Source organism: Cervus elaphus, chromosome 23 (genome assembly GCF_910594005.1).
Source record: "Cervus elaphus chromosome 23, mCerEla1.1, whole genome shotgun sequence".
In the NCBI taxonomy this organism is placed as follows: Eukaryota; Metazoa; Chordata; class Mammalia; order Artiodactyla; family Cervidae; genus Cervus; species Cervus elaphus.
In genome coordinates, this window is record NC_057837.1 from 66,032,005 (window position 1) to 66,046,070 (window position 14,066).

The following is a 14,066-nucleotide window of genomic DNA, read 5'->3' on the forward strand; positions in this document are numbered from 1 at the left end:
TTTACTCTGAAGATTAGATTGTATTTTATATTTCACTCTAGAAATTTTATAATAGCCATTGGCCAAAAGTGTGAAAGATCTGAACTTGACAGCTTTGTAAATTACCTGCCCGCACCAGCCTGTTCCTGTCTGGCTCCATCCAGGTCATCCTCCCCCTAGCCACCCCAGAGCTCTAAGGAGCAAATCCAATTCCATGACTCCCACGGCTGCTAGAATCTCCCCAGGACTCCCCGCTGCCCTCAGAATAACTAATAATAACAAGGGTATCCATGGACAGAGCACTGACCATGGCCCAAGGCCAGCTTTACCTGGATTGTCTCTTTGAGTTGTCACGAAGACCCAGCGAGGCAGGGATCATCTGAAACCATTTGATGAGGAATGGACCCTATGTAGCCCCCCAGGCTCCTCTGTCCATGGGATTCTCCAGGGATTCTGTCCTTGGGATTCTGTCCATGGGATTCTACTGGAGCGGGTTGCCATTTCCTCCTCCAGAGAATCTTCCTGACCCAGGGATCTAATCCATGTCTTATGTCTCTTGCATTAGTAGGTGGGTTCTTTACCACTAATGCCACCTGGGAAGCCTCGCAAGTATGGATATGTACAAGTAATTCCTTTCTCTCCAACGCAGTCAACATTTTACACCCTGCTTTTTTCAGTTAATGATGTGTTTGGGAGATTAATTCTTATAACAGCTATATAATAATCCAGTGTGTAAATGGACCATTATTTAACCAGATACTACTAGAAAATATTTTGGCTATTTCTTCAGTGTGTGTATAGGAGAAATGAGATTGATAGTTAAAGGGGATAGATATTCTTTTTTTAAATATTTGTTTATTTGGCTGCACTGGGTCTTAGTCGCACCATGCAGGATCTTTGATCTTCATTTCAACATGTGGAATCTTTAGTTGCGGCATGTGGGATCTAGTTTCCTGATTAGGGATCAAACCCGGACCCCCTGCATTTCGAGCACAGAGCCTTAGTCCCTGGACCACTAAGGAAGTCCCGTGGAAAGACCTTCTTTATGTTGATAAATGTTTCCAAATGACCCCCCTGTAGGGAACACTGTTGATGCTCCACTGTGATCTCCTGGGGTTTGCTGTGAGTGTGCCAGTGTTCTGTGATTTGCTCCTGATAGTTCACCTTCTTCAGCTGCCCGTCCATAGGCTATTGGAGCTGCTTTGCCCATAAAACAACTGAAATGTCTGAATATAAGTCCTGCCTAGGGGGACTATCAATGACTGGCCCAGGAGAATGAAAGCCCAGTTCTGGTGTCTCAAGGCTAGACAAACTCTGATGTGTAATTTATACTCCAGAACTCCCAGTGGGACCAGGTTGAGGCTGGAACTTTGCCTAAAATCTCACTGTGGCAGGCAGCCTCCAAGATGGCCTCAGGATGCTCACCTCCTGGTAGTCATCCCCACCTTTTGAATCTAGACTGTGATGTGACATCACTTCCAAGAGTAGGCTATAAGAAGACCGAGGCTTCTGTTTTGGGAACTGTCTCTTGTCCCCTCTCTCTTTCAGATTTCTTATTCTGCCCTGTTCTAAGCAACCTTACAGAGCGGTCCATGTGCCAGGAGCTGATGCTCCCTGGCCAGCACCCAGGGAGGACTTGAGGCCTGTCAGCACTTACAGGAATGAGTTTAGAAGTGAATCCTCTCTCAGTCCAGCCTTGAGAAGCCTGCAGCCCTGGCCAAGACCTTGACTGCATCCTCTTGAGAGACCCTGAGAGACCTTAAGAGACCCCATCTAGCTAAGGCATCCCTGGATTCCTGACTCATAGAAACCATGAAATAATAAATGTTGGTGGTTTTAGATTCTAATTTGGGGTAATCTGTTACGCAGCAACAGCTAACTGATATATATATCTTGCTTGGCTTCTTCCCTTCCCTATCTTGCTTCCCCCACACCCTTCCCAGTCTTCCCAGGGAGCACTCCTGTAATAACTCATATGCACAGGAATCCTCATCCCCTTCCAGGAAACCAACCCACCCACCCCTATAGGATTTATGCAGTGTTCACTGCCTACATTTGGAGGGGAGAGGAGCTATTCCCTCACAGCCTCACAACATCACGTGCTATCAAACTTTTAAACTCAAATGCGTCATGAATTGGACATAACAAGAGGACTCTTGATTCCAAAGAGGATTACTGAGTGAGGCTCTGTGACCCATGTGCCCCTTCTTCAGCACTCCCTGTAAATTCCCACCTCTCTGCCCTTGCATAGGCTGAGCCTTTGCTCACATCGTTTGTCCAAATCTCTGTCCTTCCCATAAGGTCCATATCCTATTTACCACCCCACCTCCCTGCAAGAAGCATCTTCTGACCTCTCCTTCCGGAAGTGACACTTCCTTCCCCCAAGCTCCCTTGGCTGCATGTGTCCCATTCTGACGGCTGTTCTCATGGCTTTTACCCAGCTTATTATTTCTGCTCAAATATTATCTCCCTGCCTGCACTAAGAGATCTTTGCAGGATGGGACTCACCTTCCAGGAGAGTGCTTGGTACAGAGGAGCTGTGTAGCCATTCTTCATGGATGAATGGGAATGAACACAGGACCTAGGTTATGCTCAGGGAACCGTCCCGACCTCCTTCCACCGTGTGTGTCTCCAAGTCCTGCTCCTTGCCCTCCTCGTCTCTGGTTCAGACTTCACCACCTGTGCTGATGGTCAAGGTCCTTCCTGTTCCATCCCTGTTTTGTCCTCCCCTTTCATTTCTTGCTGCCCCCCACCTCCCTCTCCATCCTTTTGAGCTATTCACAGTTCCCTAAAGATGATAACTATTGTCAGGGCCACTTCCGAGGCCCTGTGCTAAGCATTTTACATCCTCACGATTTCTGTGCAGCAGGTACCATTATCAGCCCCATTTTACAGATCAGAAAACCAAGGCACAGAAGGGCTAAATCACATAGTTGGCGAGTGATGGAGGCAGATGCTCTTGGTTCCCTGCCTCACCATCAACCTGCCCCAGGGGGCATCTGTAGCCAGACCTTGGACATGTCAAGGGTATCGCTGGCCTGTGGGGGCATGTTGAGCCCACAGGGGCAGACAGGTCAAAAAAATGAGGGCAGGATTCCAGCCTCCTCACTCTACAAACCCCTTTCCATCACCTCAGGACAGTTCTGCAGGCTGTTAGGCATGTGCTGTCGAGCGTCCCCAGCAGGACTGGGCTCCAGTTGCCCACAACAGCTGCCCGCTCATGAAAGGGACTTCAGTAGCAGAGGAGGCCCTGGTTCAAATCAACTGCAGCTCTGCACTCAAATTCCTCCTCTACCCTCTGCCTCTCTACTCTTCTCCACCTGCCCCCCCCCCCCCCAACCATTTAACATCGTTTCCCAGGGGCAGGCCATCATTTCTATCTCTTAGTCTGCCCGCTTGGGCACCCCCACTTTCCCCGCGGTGCCTCACCTCTCTCAGGCATGCAGTCTCTCTCTGCGACTTCCATCACACTTCAGTGCACTAATTTATTTTCCTATCTGCCTTTCCAACTGGTTTGTGAGTCCTTTGAGGCCTCCCGTGTATCTTGTTTATCTCTGTATCCACACTGTGCCCCTTGCACAGTACCTATTACATAGTGGGTGCTAATAAATGTTTGTTGAATGGATGAATGAATTAATTACTTAATACACATATCCCCAGATCCCTGAAAGGAAGGATAAAGGAACTGGTGTAAATGACTTAGGACTCTCTGGGTTGTGAGTGGGAGAAGCACATCTCAAGCTGGCTTAAGTAAAAGAGGGACTTTATTGGCTCAATCACTGGGATGCCCAAGTGGACTTCAGGCATGGCTAGATCCAGAAACCGAATAAGGCCAGCTGCAAATTCTCACTCATTTCTTCTCTGAGTTTCTCTCTGTCTCTCTCTCTCTGTCTCTTTCTCTCCTTCTCCCCATCCTCCCCTTATCTTCTCCGTCTCTTCTTCCTTTCCTCTCTGTATTTCTCTTCATATTGACCCTGCTTCTCTTTGAGTATTGATATTCTCTACTACCATAGGCAAGTGCAATCAGAAGAACTTAGTTTTTTCTCTCCTTGGACCTCAATTTCCCTCATCTGTAAAATGAAGAGGTGATTCAATCTGATGACTTCTAAACCTCTTTCATATAGTCTTCAAGGGGATCCCAGATAATGTTTCCAGTTTCTAGTTAAGAAAACTGAGGCCCAGAGAAGCAAGTCATTTGTTCAAGGTTATTCAAGTTAGGTATGGAGCTGGAACCATAGTCCAAGTCTCTGACCTTCATGGAAAAGAGGACAGTGTCATTTTGGACACAGAGAACACCAGAGAGGGCCTCAATATTGACTCCAAGTCATCCACCTCCTCTCTGACTTCCCCCTGGCTCATCCAATGCTGAGACTCTTGGGCCACTGAAAAGATTCGTGTCAAGCATCTGTACCTCAGATACCCAGACCTGGATTTGAAAATCAGCTCTACCACTGGCACTGCTGACCCTGGCAAGTCATTTCCTCTCTGAGCCTCTATTCTTTTCATCTGGAAAATGAGAAAATAATAGTAACAATGAGCCCTGCCCTTCTGGGTTGTGTCAAGGATTCCAGGAAGAGATGAAAGTAAAGCTCACAGCACAAGGCCTGGCACAAGGGCGCAGGGAGAAAATGCATCCATCTTTGTCTGGGACCATCCTGGTGTGAAAGTCTCGCGATTCAGGAACCCCTCCATTCCAGGAAAAGTGGGTGGTTGGTCACCCTATCAGGCAAGTACCCACATCTGGCAGCAGGGAGTAAAAGGTGTCCTCAGAAGACCGCAAGGATCAGGCTCAAGCAAGCCAGATGGCCCAGAACAATGGAGGAGTCTTGCCCAAGGTGATGCTGGGAAGCATCCCAGCCTTTACATTTCAGAGCCACTAGCACGGTTAGGTGGGCTGAGATGCTGCAGCTTTCTGCTTTTCTCACTGACCCCCTCTCCTAATTTCCAGAACATTCAGGGGCTCTCAGAAACTCTGACTCCAAGAACATGTAGCTGGAAAAGACCCCAACCCTTACCCCATCTCACTGGGCACACTCCCATTGTACAGATGGCAAAACCAAGGTCCAGAGATGGGGAAACAACTGGCCCAATGTCTCATGATGGGCTGTCTCCAGTTTGTCTGACTTTACAGGTGGGCTCCCGGATGCTTTTGGTGAAAATTCAGTTTACACCTATGCTGGGGGTGAGAGCTGGGAGATACAGATGAGTGATGTCAGTGTGATGGAGGATGGGCACAGCTTCAGAGCCCAGTTCTCAAGGCCATAGACTTGCTCAGTAACCTCCCTGGGCCTGAGTGACCCATCTGTGAAAACAAAAAGGTGATAATCTCACCTGGAGTGCCCCAGGCACTGTGGCTTAGGAGTGACTGAGAGCTCTGGGCAGTATTAGTCTTTGTGTATATTGGATTGGAAGACTGCTTTAGTTTTTCTGAAATCATGGACATCCCTAGATCACACCTGTACTATTAGTTAATATTGTTCTTTAAAATAATTGGCAAGTCAAAAACTTAAATGAAAGTATTTTAAGGGACTATGTCACATCACTTATTTGATGTATCAGTTGCGTACCTTTCTCATCCTATTTAAGGTAAGTTCATGACTTCCCTGATGGGACAGTGGATAAGAATCCACCTGCCAGTACAGGGGACACAGGTTCGATCCCTGGTCTGGTAAGATTCCACATGCCACAGAGCGACTAAGCCCACCTGCCCTAGAGCCTACAAGCCACAACTACCGAGCCCGTGTGCTGCAACTACCTAGAGCCTGTGCTCCGCAATAAGAGAAGCCACGGCACTGCGAAGCCCGCACACCGCAAGGAAGAGTAGCCCCCCTGCTCACTGCAACTAGAGAAAACCCAGGCAGCAATGAAGACCCAGCACAGTGAAAAATAGGAAAAATAAATAATATTTTTTAAAAGAGACATAATATTACTTTTTAAAGTAAGTTCAAAAAACTTCAAATAAAGGTTTAATGCTGAAACAGCCCCCTGCCAAAACCTAATGTATACCTCCAGAAGCATGCACATAGTACTTTGCAAAACTCTGAGTTCATCTAATCCGCACCCCCTGCATCCTGAGGGATGTAAAGCAAGGTCCAGAAAGAAGCAGGGATGCAGCTGAAGTCACACAGAGCGGGTGTGCAGGCTGAGTGCAGACTCTGCCAGTGTCGCCACCACTCGGGCAGAAGACGCTGTCCAAAGGAGCCAGGGCTTTTCCTGCTTCTAGGCATTTGCACAGCCTGTGCCCTGTCCTGGAAAGTCTTCTTTCTTCAGCTGTCCCAGGCCAACTCCTATCCATCCTTTGAGGCTCAGTCACTTTCTCTGGAGCATCCTTGGCAGGCAGAGTGAATCTGACTCACTTGTAAGCCAAGATTGCAGTGGCCTCCTTGGGAGCCCTGTCTTTGCACTGAGCCAGGGGTGTCCTCCAAGGTAGGGCCATGTCTGGTTTATTTCTACTGGGAATGGGTACCCTGGGGCTGGACACCCAGGAATCCCTGAGCAGCACTGGTTAATTAGGGGAGGCTGAGGGCAATAGGAAGCTGAGTGCTGCAGAATTGATACTTTTGAACTGTGGTGTTGGAGAAGACTCTTGTGAGTCCCTTGGACTGCAAGGAGATCCAACCAGGCAATCCTAAAGGAAATCAGTCCTGAATATTCATTGGAAGGACTGATGCTGAAGCTGAAGCTCCAATACTTTGGCCATCTGATGCGAAGAACTGACTTATTGGAAAAGACCCTGATGCTGGGAAAGATTGAAGGTGGGGGGAGAAGGGAACAACAGAGGATGAGATGGTTGGATGGCATCACTGACTCGATGGACATGAGTTTGAGCAAGCTCTGGGAGTTGGTGATGGACAGGGAAGCCTGGCATGCTACAGTCCATGGGGTTGCAGAGTCAGACACGACTGAGCAACTGAACTGAACTGAACTGAGGGCAGTAGGGCCCTGAGGCCTGGGTCAGTCCTGTCCAGGCTCAAGAGGGACAGGGCCACCAGGCCAGCAACTCATCCCAGTGATGAAATACTTCAACTCGGGCCCCCATCACTCTACCAGATACATTTCAGCAGCTGAGAAACAAGTTCAAGGGCTCACCTGGGTCCGTTGCTTAGCAACAGGAGGCTGTAAATGACATCGCTCCGACACTTTAACTAACCCCTCCACGGCAGGCAGAGGATAATGAAGGCAAAGGCAGACGGCGAGACGGAATTAAAAACCTGACCCACGAAAGAGCAGAGGCAGGTGCTGGGGAAAGTGGGAGCCTGCTGCAGGTATATGTGGGCCTGGGGATGTGGGAGGGATCTCTGAGACACTTGCTGGCTGCCCTGTTCCTGGAAGCCTTGATCAGGAGTTCTGGGCATGTTTGCTAACCTGTAAAGGGGATTTGCAGAGCTTGGTCCCTAATGACAGGTTAGGCCTTCCAGGGCATGGTGCCTGTAATTCCAGAGGTGGCCACTAGGAGGACAGCAGCGACTCCAGCGCAGTGGTCAGAACTTAGGTTTTTCATGCAGTGGTCCCCAACATTTTTGGCACCAGGGACTGGTTTCATGGAAGACAATTTTCCCGCAAATCAGGAAGGGGATGGTTTCAGGTTGATTCAAGCGCAGTACATTTATTGTGCACTTTATTTCTGTTATTATTACATCAGCTCCACCTCAGATCGTCAGGCATTAGATCCTGGAGGTTGGCGACCCCTGTTTGTTTGTTTTGATTTGACTGCTAGGCCTTAGTTGAGGTGATGAACTCTGCATTGCAGCATGCAAACCCTTAGTTGCAGCATGTGGGATCCAGTTCCCTGACCAGGGAATGCATTGGGAACGTGGAGTTTTAGCCACTGGACCACCAGGGAAGTCCTGAGGACCCCTGTTTTACAGAATTCCTGAACTGGCAGCGAACCTAGACAAGGGTAGGGGGTGCAGGGGACATTTATTAAGCACCACTTTACTTTTTCTTTTTAAACTCATCTGATTGTCATAATAGCTCCATAACTTAGGAAAGTATTTTCATTTTACAGATGAAGAAACTGAAAGCCATTCATTGAACAAATATTAATTGAGCTCCTCCTGTGGGCCAGGTCCTGTTCAGGCTCTATATGTAGAACAGTGAGGACGACAAATATCTCTGCCCTCTCGGAGCTGCCATTCTAATCTAGGGGATAGATAATAAACAAGTAAAATATATCAGCTGATGATAAGGGCTCTGGGGGAAAGTAAAGCAGGACAGGGCATAGGTGATCTGGGGGAAGTGAATCATTGGAGCGGTCAGAAAAGGCCGTACTGAGAGGCCATTGAACAAAGATTTCAGGGAAGTGAGGAGCAAGCCATGTGAATATTCAGAGCAAGTATGTACCAGGTAAAGATCCTGAGGTGGGGGTAAAATTGGGGTTTATCAGGTTTGGTAAGGAGTCCAGTGTGGCTTCAGTGGGTGAGAAAGGAGGAAAGTGGGAAGAAGGGGAGTGAGATGGTGTGGCCAGGTTATGTAGGGCCCTTGTAGGCCAGTATAGGGACTCCGGGTATTTCTCTGAATGCGATGGGACCAATGGGAATATGACCATTTAATTTACCAAATAAAAATACAGGATATCTGGTTAAATGTGAATTTCAGGGGACTTCCCTGATGGTCCAGTGGTTAAGACTCCTTGCTCCCAATACAAGGGGACTGGGTTTGATCCCTGGGCAGGGAACCAGATCCTGCATGCTGCAACTAAGAGTCCTCAGGCTGCAATGAAGATATGAGGTGCTGCAACTAAGACCTGGGGCAGTCAAACAAAGTAAAAAATAATAGTAGTAAAAATTTAAAATGTGAGTTCAGATAATGAACAGCTTTTTCTTTCTTTCTTTTTCTAGTGTAAGTATGTTCCACATAGTGCATAGAATATACTTCTAATAAAAGTTACTTGCTGTTTACCTGGAGTTCAGATGTCACTGGGCACCCCATATTTTATTTGGCATCCTAACATGGGAGAGTGTCACAGCGGAGTGACATGGCCCGGCTTGTGTTTCAGGTGGATCTCTCGGGCTAGTGTGGCGAGCACAGACCAAAGGGAGTCATACTGAAAGCTGGGAGCCTCATGAAAAGGTCATTACAGCTGATTCAGGTGAGAGATGATGGAGGCTTGGACCAGGGTGATGGTGGGGAGGTGGTGAGAAAGGGTCAGATTCTAGACACGTGTTAGAAGTAGAGCAAGCGGGGTTTCCAGTTGGATTAAATGTGGGGTGTGAAAGAAAGAGGAATCACAGGTGAATCAGAGGGTTTTAGCCAGCGTGACCGACAGGATGAAGTAGTCACTTACTGAGATGGAGAAGGCTAAAGAAGAAGCAGGTTTGGGGGCAGAAAGGGGAGATTGGGGCTCAGGTTGGACATCTTAAGTTTGAAATGCATTGAGGCATCCCTTAGTGAGATTTTGAGTGGTATCTTGTACAGGGTTGAATAATGTTTCCCTCCCCCAAATTCATGTTTACCTGGGAACTGTGAATGTGACCTTATTTGGAAACAGGGTCTTGGCAGATGTAATTGAGTTGAGATAAGATCATGATGGATTGGAATGTGGATGGAGCCTTTAATCCAACGACTGGTGTGCTATAAGAAGATAGAAATTTGGATGCAGAGGAACACAGATAGTGAAGGTGATGTGAGGACACAGGGGAAGATGGACGCTGGGATCAGAGTGATACATCAGCAAGCCACGGAATGCCAGGGTGCTGGCAACCACCGGAAGCAAGGAGGGAGGCAGGAAACATGTTCTCCCTCAGGTGCCCCAGAAGGAAACAGCCCTGCTAACACTTTGATCTTGAACTTCTAGCCTCCAGAGTTGTAAGAATAACCAGTTGGTGGTAATTTGTTATGACAGCTGCAAGAAATTAATACAGATCTAGAGGTCTGGAGGAGAGGTTCTGGGTAGAGATAGGACTTGGGAGACATCAGGATGATATTTACTCATTACTGTTTTTATTTATTCAGCTGCATGGGGTTGAGGGATCTTCACCGAATCATGCAAGATCTTTCATTGCAGCACACAGACACTCCGGTTGTGGCCACGGGCTCCAGAGTGTGTGAGCCCAGCAGTTGGGGAGCACGGGCTTGGTTGCTCTGCAGCATGTTGGGTCCTAGTACCCCGTCCAGGGATCGAAACAGTGTTCCCTGCACTGGAAGGCATTCTTGACCACTGGACCACCAAGGAAATCCCAGATATTTAAAGTCATGAGACTGGATGAGATTACCAAGTGAAGGTCGATGAAGAGGACCAAGGGCTGAGGCCTGGGGTTCCCAGACTGAATAGATGGGGATTTGAGGAGGGGCCAGCAAAGGATACAGAAAAGCAGCAGCCAGTGAGGTGGGAGGGGGACCAGGCAAAGCCAAGTGAAGAAAGTGTTTCCAGAAGAGACCATAATCGATTGTATCTATCGTGACTTTTAGAGCAAATAAAATGAGAACTAAGAATTAACCGTTAGGTTTAGCAGCCTGGGGGCCATGGGTGACTTTGATCAAAGCAGTTTTGGAGGAACGATGGGAGATTTAGCTTGACTGGAGCAGTTTAAGAGAGAATTGGAGATTCTCCTTTGTCTCTTTTCTCCATCCTCCTTTCCCCCACTCCCTTTCCTTCCCTGCTCTTAGAAGTGACAGCTTGGCCAGGGGCTAAGAAGACAGCGGGATCAAGGAGGCCACAGGGCCAAGGACAGGGTTGGTGTGGTTGAAGTCTTGTTTACATCCAGGGGCTGAGCAAACCCATAAAAATATTGAGGTTGATGGGAACCAGGGGTCCCAGGCTAGAAAGAAACCTGATGTATTATGTTGGAATTGGAGGTGTTGACTTGAACTGATGGTTACAGATAGATATAGATGTAACTATAAGTATTCATGCACAAGTGTGTGTTTAAGCATCTGTATGTATGTAGCATAGTATTTCCTAGCTCTTTGGAGAGGGCTTGTAAGCAATGACTCTCACTCATTTTGTTTTTTAAATACCATCCTTTCTGCCTTGTCTCCTCTTGCCTTCTCGCCTACCTACTGCCTGGGGGAAGCCCCAGGAATATTTGCTGCCTTCCCGGCAGTAGAATCCCATCTGAGGCCCCTGCGACAGCCCCTTCCTCAGCTCAAACGAAGCAGCTCTGCTTTTATCTGCTTTTTATGTTGAGGTTCTGCAAAATATTTCTTTTGAAGGAAGGTTTACACACTGCATAAACCTGGGAACAACTTGAATGTCCATCAATGTGGGGAATAGATAAATAAACCATGGATTATTTATACAGGGACCGATAGGCAGCAGCGAAATGAATGAACTAGAACTGCAGGGATGAAGCTCACAACATAATATCATGTGAAAAAAATAGGTTGCAGAAAGATACACAGACGATGACGCTATGTATATGGAACTCTAAATGCATATAAAACAATATAAATGCATATGCAAGACAATGTTTAAGCATACACACCAGAGTAAAAGTCTTTTAAGGAACATGCCTAAAAATGCTAAACAAATGGTTTTACATGATGGTCACCTCTGGGGAGGCAGGAAGAGAGGGATAGAGTTCATAAGAAAAACTCAGGGGACCTCAAAGGTCTCCATAATGTTCTATTTTTTAAGCTACATACTGGGCACAGGGGTATTTGCTACATAACTGACTCTGTGTTTTGTAGGTTAAGATCATCTTTGGTCATCAGTGGTCTAGTGGGAAGAGCAGACTTACGGAATCCCTTGGGGCTGGGTTTATATCACAGTTTCCTAGAGGTGTGGCTATGGGCCTATGGGCAAGGAACTTCCCTTATTTGAGTCTTTTTAGATCTGTAAAATGGGCATAAAGAATTCTTACCTCATGGTCTCTCTTTCCTCCCCACTCCCTCCCTCCTTCCTTCCTTGCTTTCAATGGATATTTATTGGACGTCTACTGTGAAGAAGGTCCTTCCTGTACAAGGTACAGGTGATAAGGTCCCTCAAGGTGCTTACTTACAGTCTTGAGAGAGACAGACATGTATCAGACCAACACATTGACACAATTTTAAACAATGATAAGAGCTCGGAAAAAAAATAAACAGGCTTCGGTCATAGGGAATCACCGGAGACTCAGATGGAGGGATCAGGGCGGTTTCTTAAGAGACCTGAAGGTGTGGGGGTGGGAAGAGCGAGAAATGTGGCCAAGGGAACAGCATGGATAAAGGTCCTGGGGTGGGGGAGCACCTAGAGAGCTGGGGTCCTGGAGTTAGAGTGAAGCTGGAGCGAGCTGGAGAATAAGGGGCCGTGGGGGAGACGGTGTGACATGACAGACGGGAGGGTGAGCTGCATGATGAAGCATGGGCTTGCAGAGCACGTGGCAGGACTCTCAGTATGTGTGCTCAGGAAAGGCGTTGGCCTTCCCCCCATCTCTTCCTTTTTATTAAAACAAATGCATTTTCTTTCTTTATGGCGGCTCTGGGTCTTCGTTGCCCCACGAGGGCTTTCTCTAGTTGTGGCCAGCAGGGGCTACTCTCTAGCTGCAGTGCATGGGGTTTTCATTGCAGTGGCTTCTCTTGTTGCAGAGCCCAGGCTCTGGGGAGAGCGGGCTTCAGTAGTTGTGACTCTTGGGTTCTAGAGCGTGGGCTCACTAGTTGTGGCACATGGGCTTAGTGGCTCTGCAGCATGTGGGGTCTTTCTGGACCAGGGATGGAACCCGTGACCCCTGTATTGGCAGGAGGATTCTTAACCACTGAGCCACCAGGGAAGTGGCTCCACCTCTTTTTGGGGGAGTAGCTGGGGTAACGTGGACATCCGAGGACAGGAGGGGAGCCTGGAACCCTGGACAGCCCCCAGAAGCGTCTGCGGTAACCTGGACTATGGCTCCAAGTTTTTGCGTCCCTCGCTGCTTCCCCAGTTATAGGTCTGTGCTCTCTGCCGTGTTACTTTGCCGTGACTTCCCACTGGGATTCTGACTTAACAGTGCTCAGCTGTGGGACTTGCTTTGGCCAGGGGGATGTCAGCAGAGATGCAGTGAGCAGAGGCTTGAACGGCACATGCGTGGTGGTGCTTCTGCCATCGCCACAGTAGCGTGCCCAGCCTGGCCTGCTGGTCCTGGGAGGAGATGGGGGCCAAGCCAGAGCCACCCCTGCTGACCCAGAGGTTTGCTAGCTAATTAAATGCTTCTTGTTGTTTACCACTGAGATTTTCCCCGCTGTTTGTTATGCAACATCCAGTTCCTTGCTCCAATGGTATCCCTGGATGCCGGGCCTTTTCTGTCTTTACCCAAGCCCAGGAGGTAGGAAGAAATCAATGGGCTGAAGTCCAGAATTCTGCTCTTAAATCTGCCAAAGCCTCACTCTACACACTGGGCAAACCCTTCCCTATATTGGGCCTTCCATATCCATGGAATGAGACATCTCACCTTGATTGCAAAGGCCTTCATGGATTACAGCCTCAGGGAATAGGAGCTTAGTCTGTCCAAATATAACCATGTTCCTCCCCTGATTAAAACCCTCAGTGGCTCCCTGTGGCCTTCAGAGAGAAGTCAAAACTCTCTAGATGGGACTTACCTGGTGGCCCAGTGGTTAAGAATCCATCTGCCAGTGTGGGGGATGGGGGTTCGATCCCTGGTCCAGAAAGATCCCACGTGCCATGGGGGCAACCAAGTCTGTGCTCTGTGACAAGAGAAGCCACGGCAATGAGAAGCCCGTGCACCACAGCTAGGGAGTAGCCCCCTCTCACTGCAACTAGAGAAAGCCCATGTGCAGCAGTGAAGACCTAGCATAGCCAAGAATAAAAAGAAAGAAAGAAAAAAAAAAAATCTCCCTAGACGGGTATTCAAGGCCCTGCATGATTACTTCCTGCCACAAACACAGCATGCCTCCCCCAACCCCTCACTCTTTGCTCCAGGCATGCCTTATGGGTCCCAGTCAGCCTGCTTATCACACTGTGCTTGTCTATGCCTCTGGGCCTTTGCACCTGCAGTTCCATTTATTTTCAGTCTGCCACAGCATTTCTCTGCTTTGTGAATTCCCATCTATGGGGCATGTTTTGTTTGGAACTAACATTCATCGAGTTCTTATTATATGCCAGGTACCATGCTAAGCCCTTTATATGTGTGTTCCAATTTAGTCTTCAAGCAACACAATGAAGTAGGTATTAT

The 14,066-nt window shown here is 48.1% G+C and overlaps 1 long non-coding RNA gene across 2 annotated transcripts in view; it reads left to right on the top strand.

Annotated features, from left to right (window-relative positions):
• Nucleotides 1-10,546, top strand: part of LOC122682103 — a 44,004-nt gene extending 33,458 nt beyond the window's left edge. For both annotated transcript variants that reach the window (XR_006337209.1, XR_006337208.1), the window contains exons 2-3: nucleotides 8,978-9,070; nucleotides 9,934-10,546. This is a non-coding gene — a long non-coding RNA (uncharacterized LOC122682103). The remainder of the gene's footprint in view (nucleotides 1-8,977; nucleotides 9,071-9,933) is intronic.
• The last annotated feature ends 3,520 nt before the right edge of the window (nucleotides 10,547-14,066 follow it).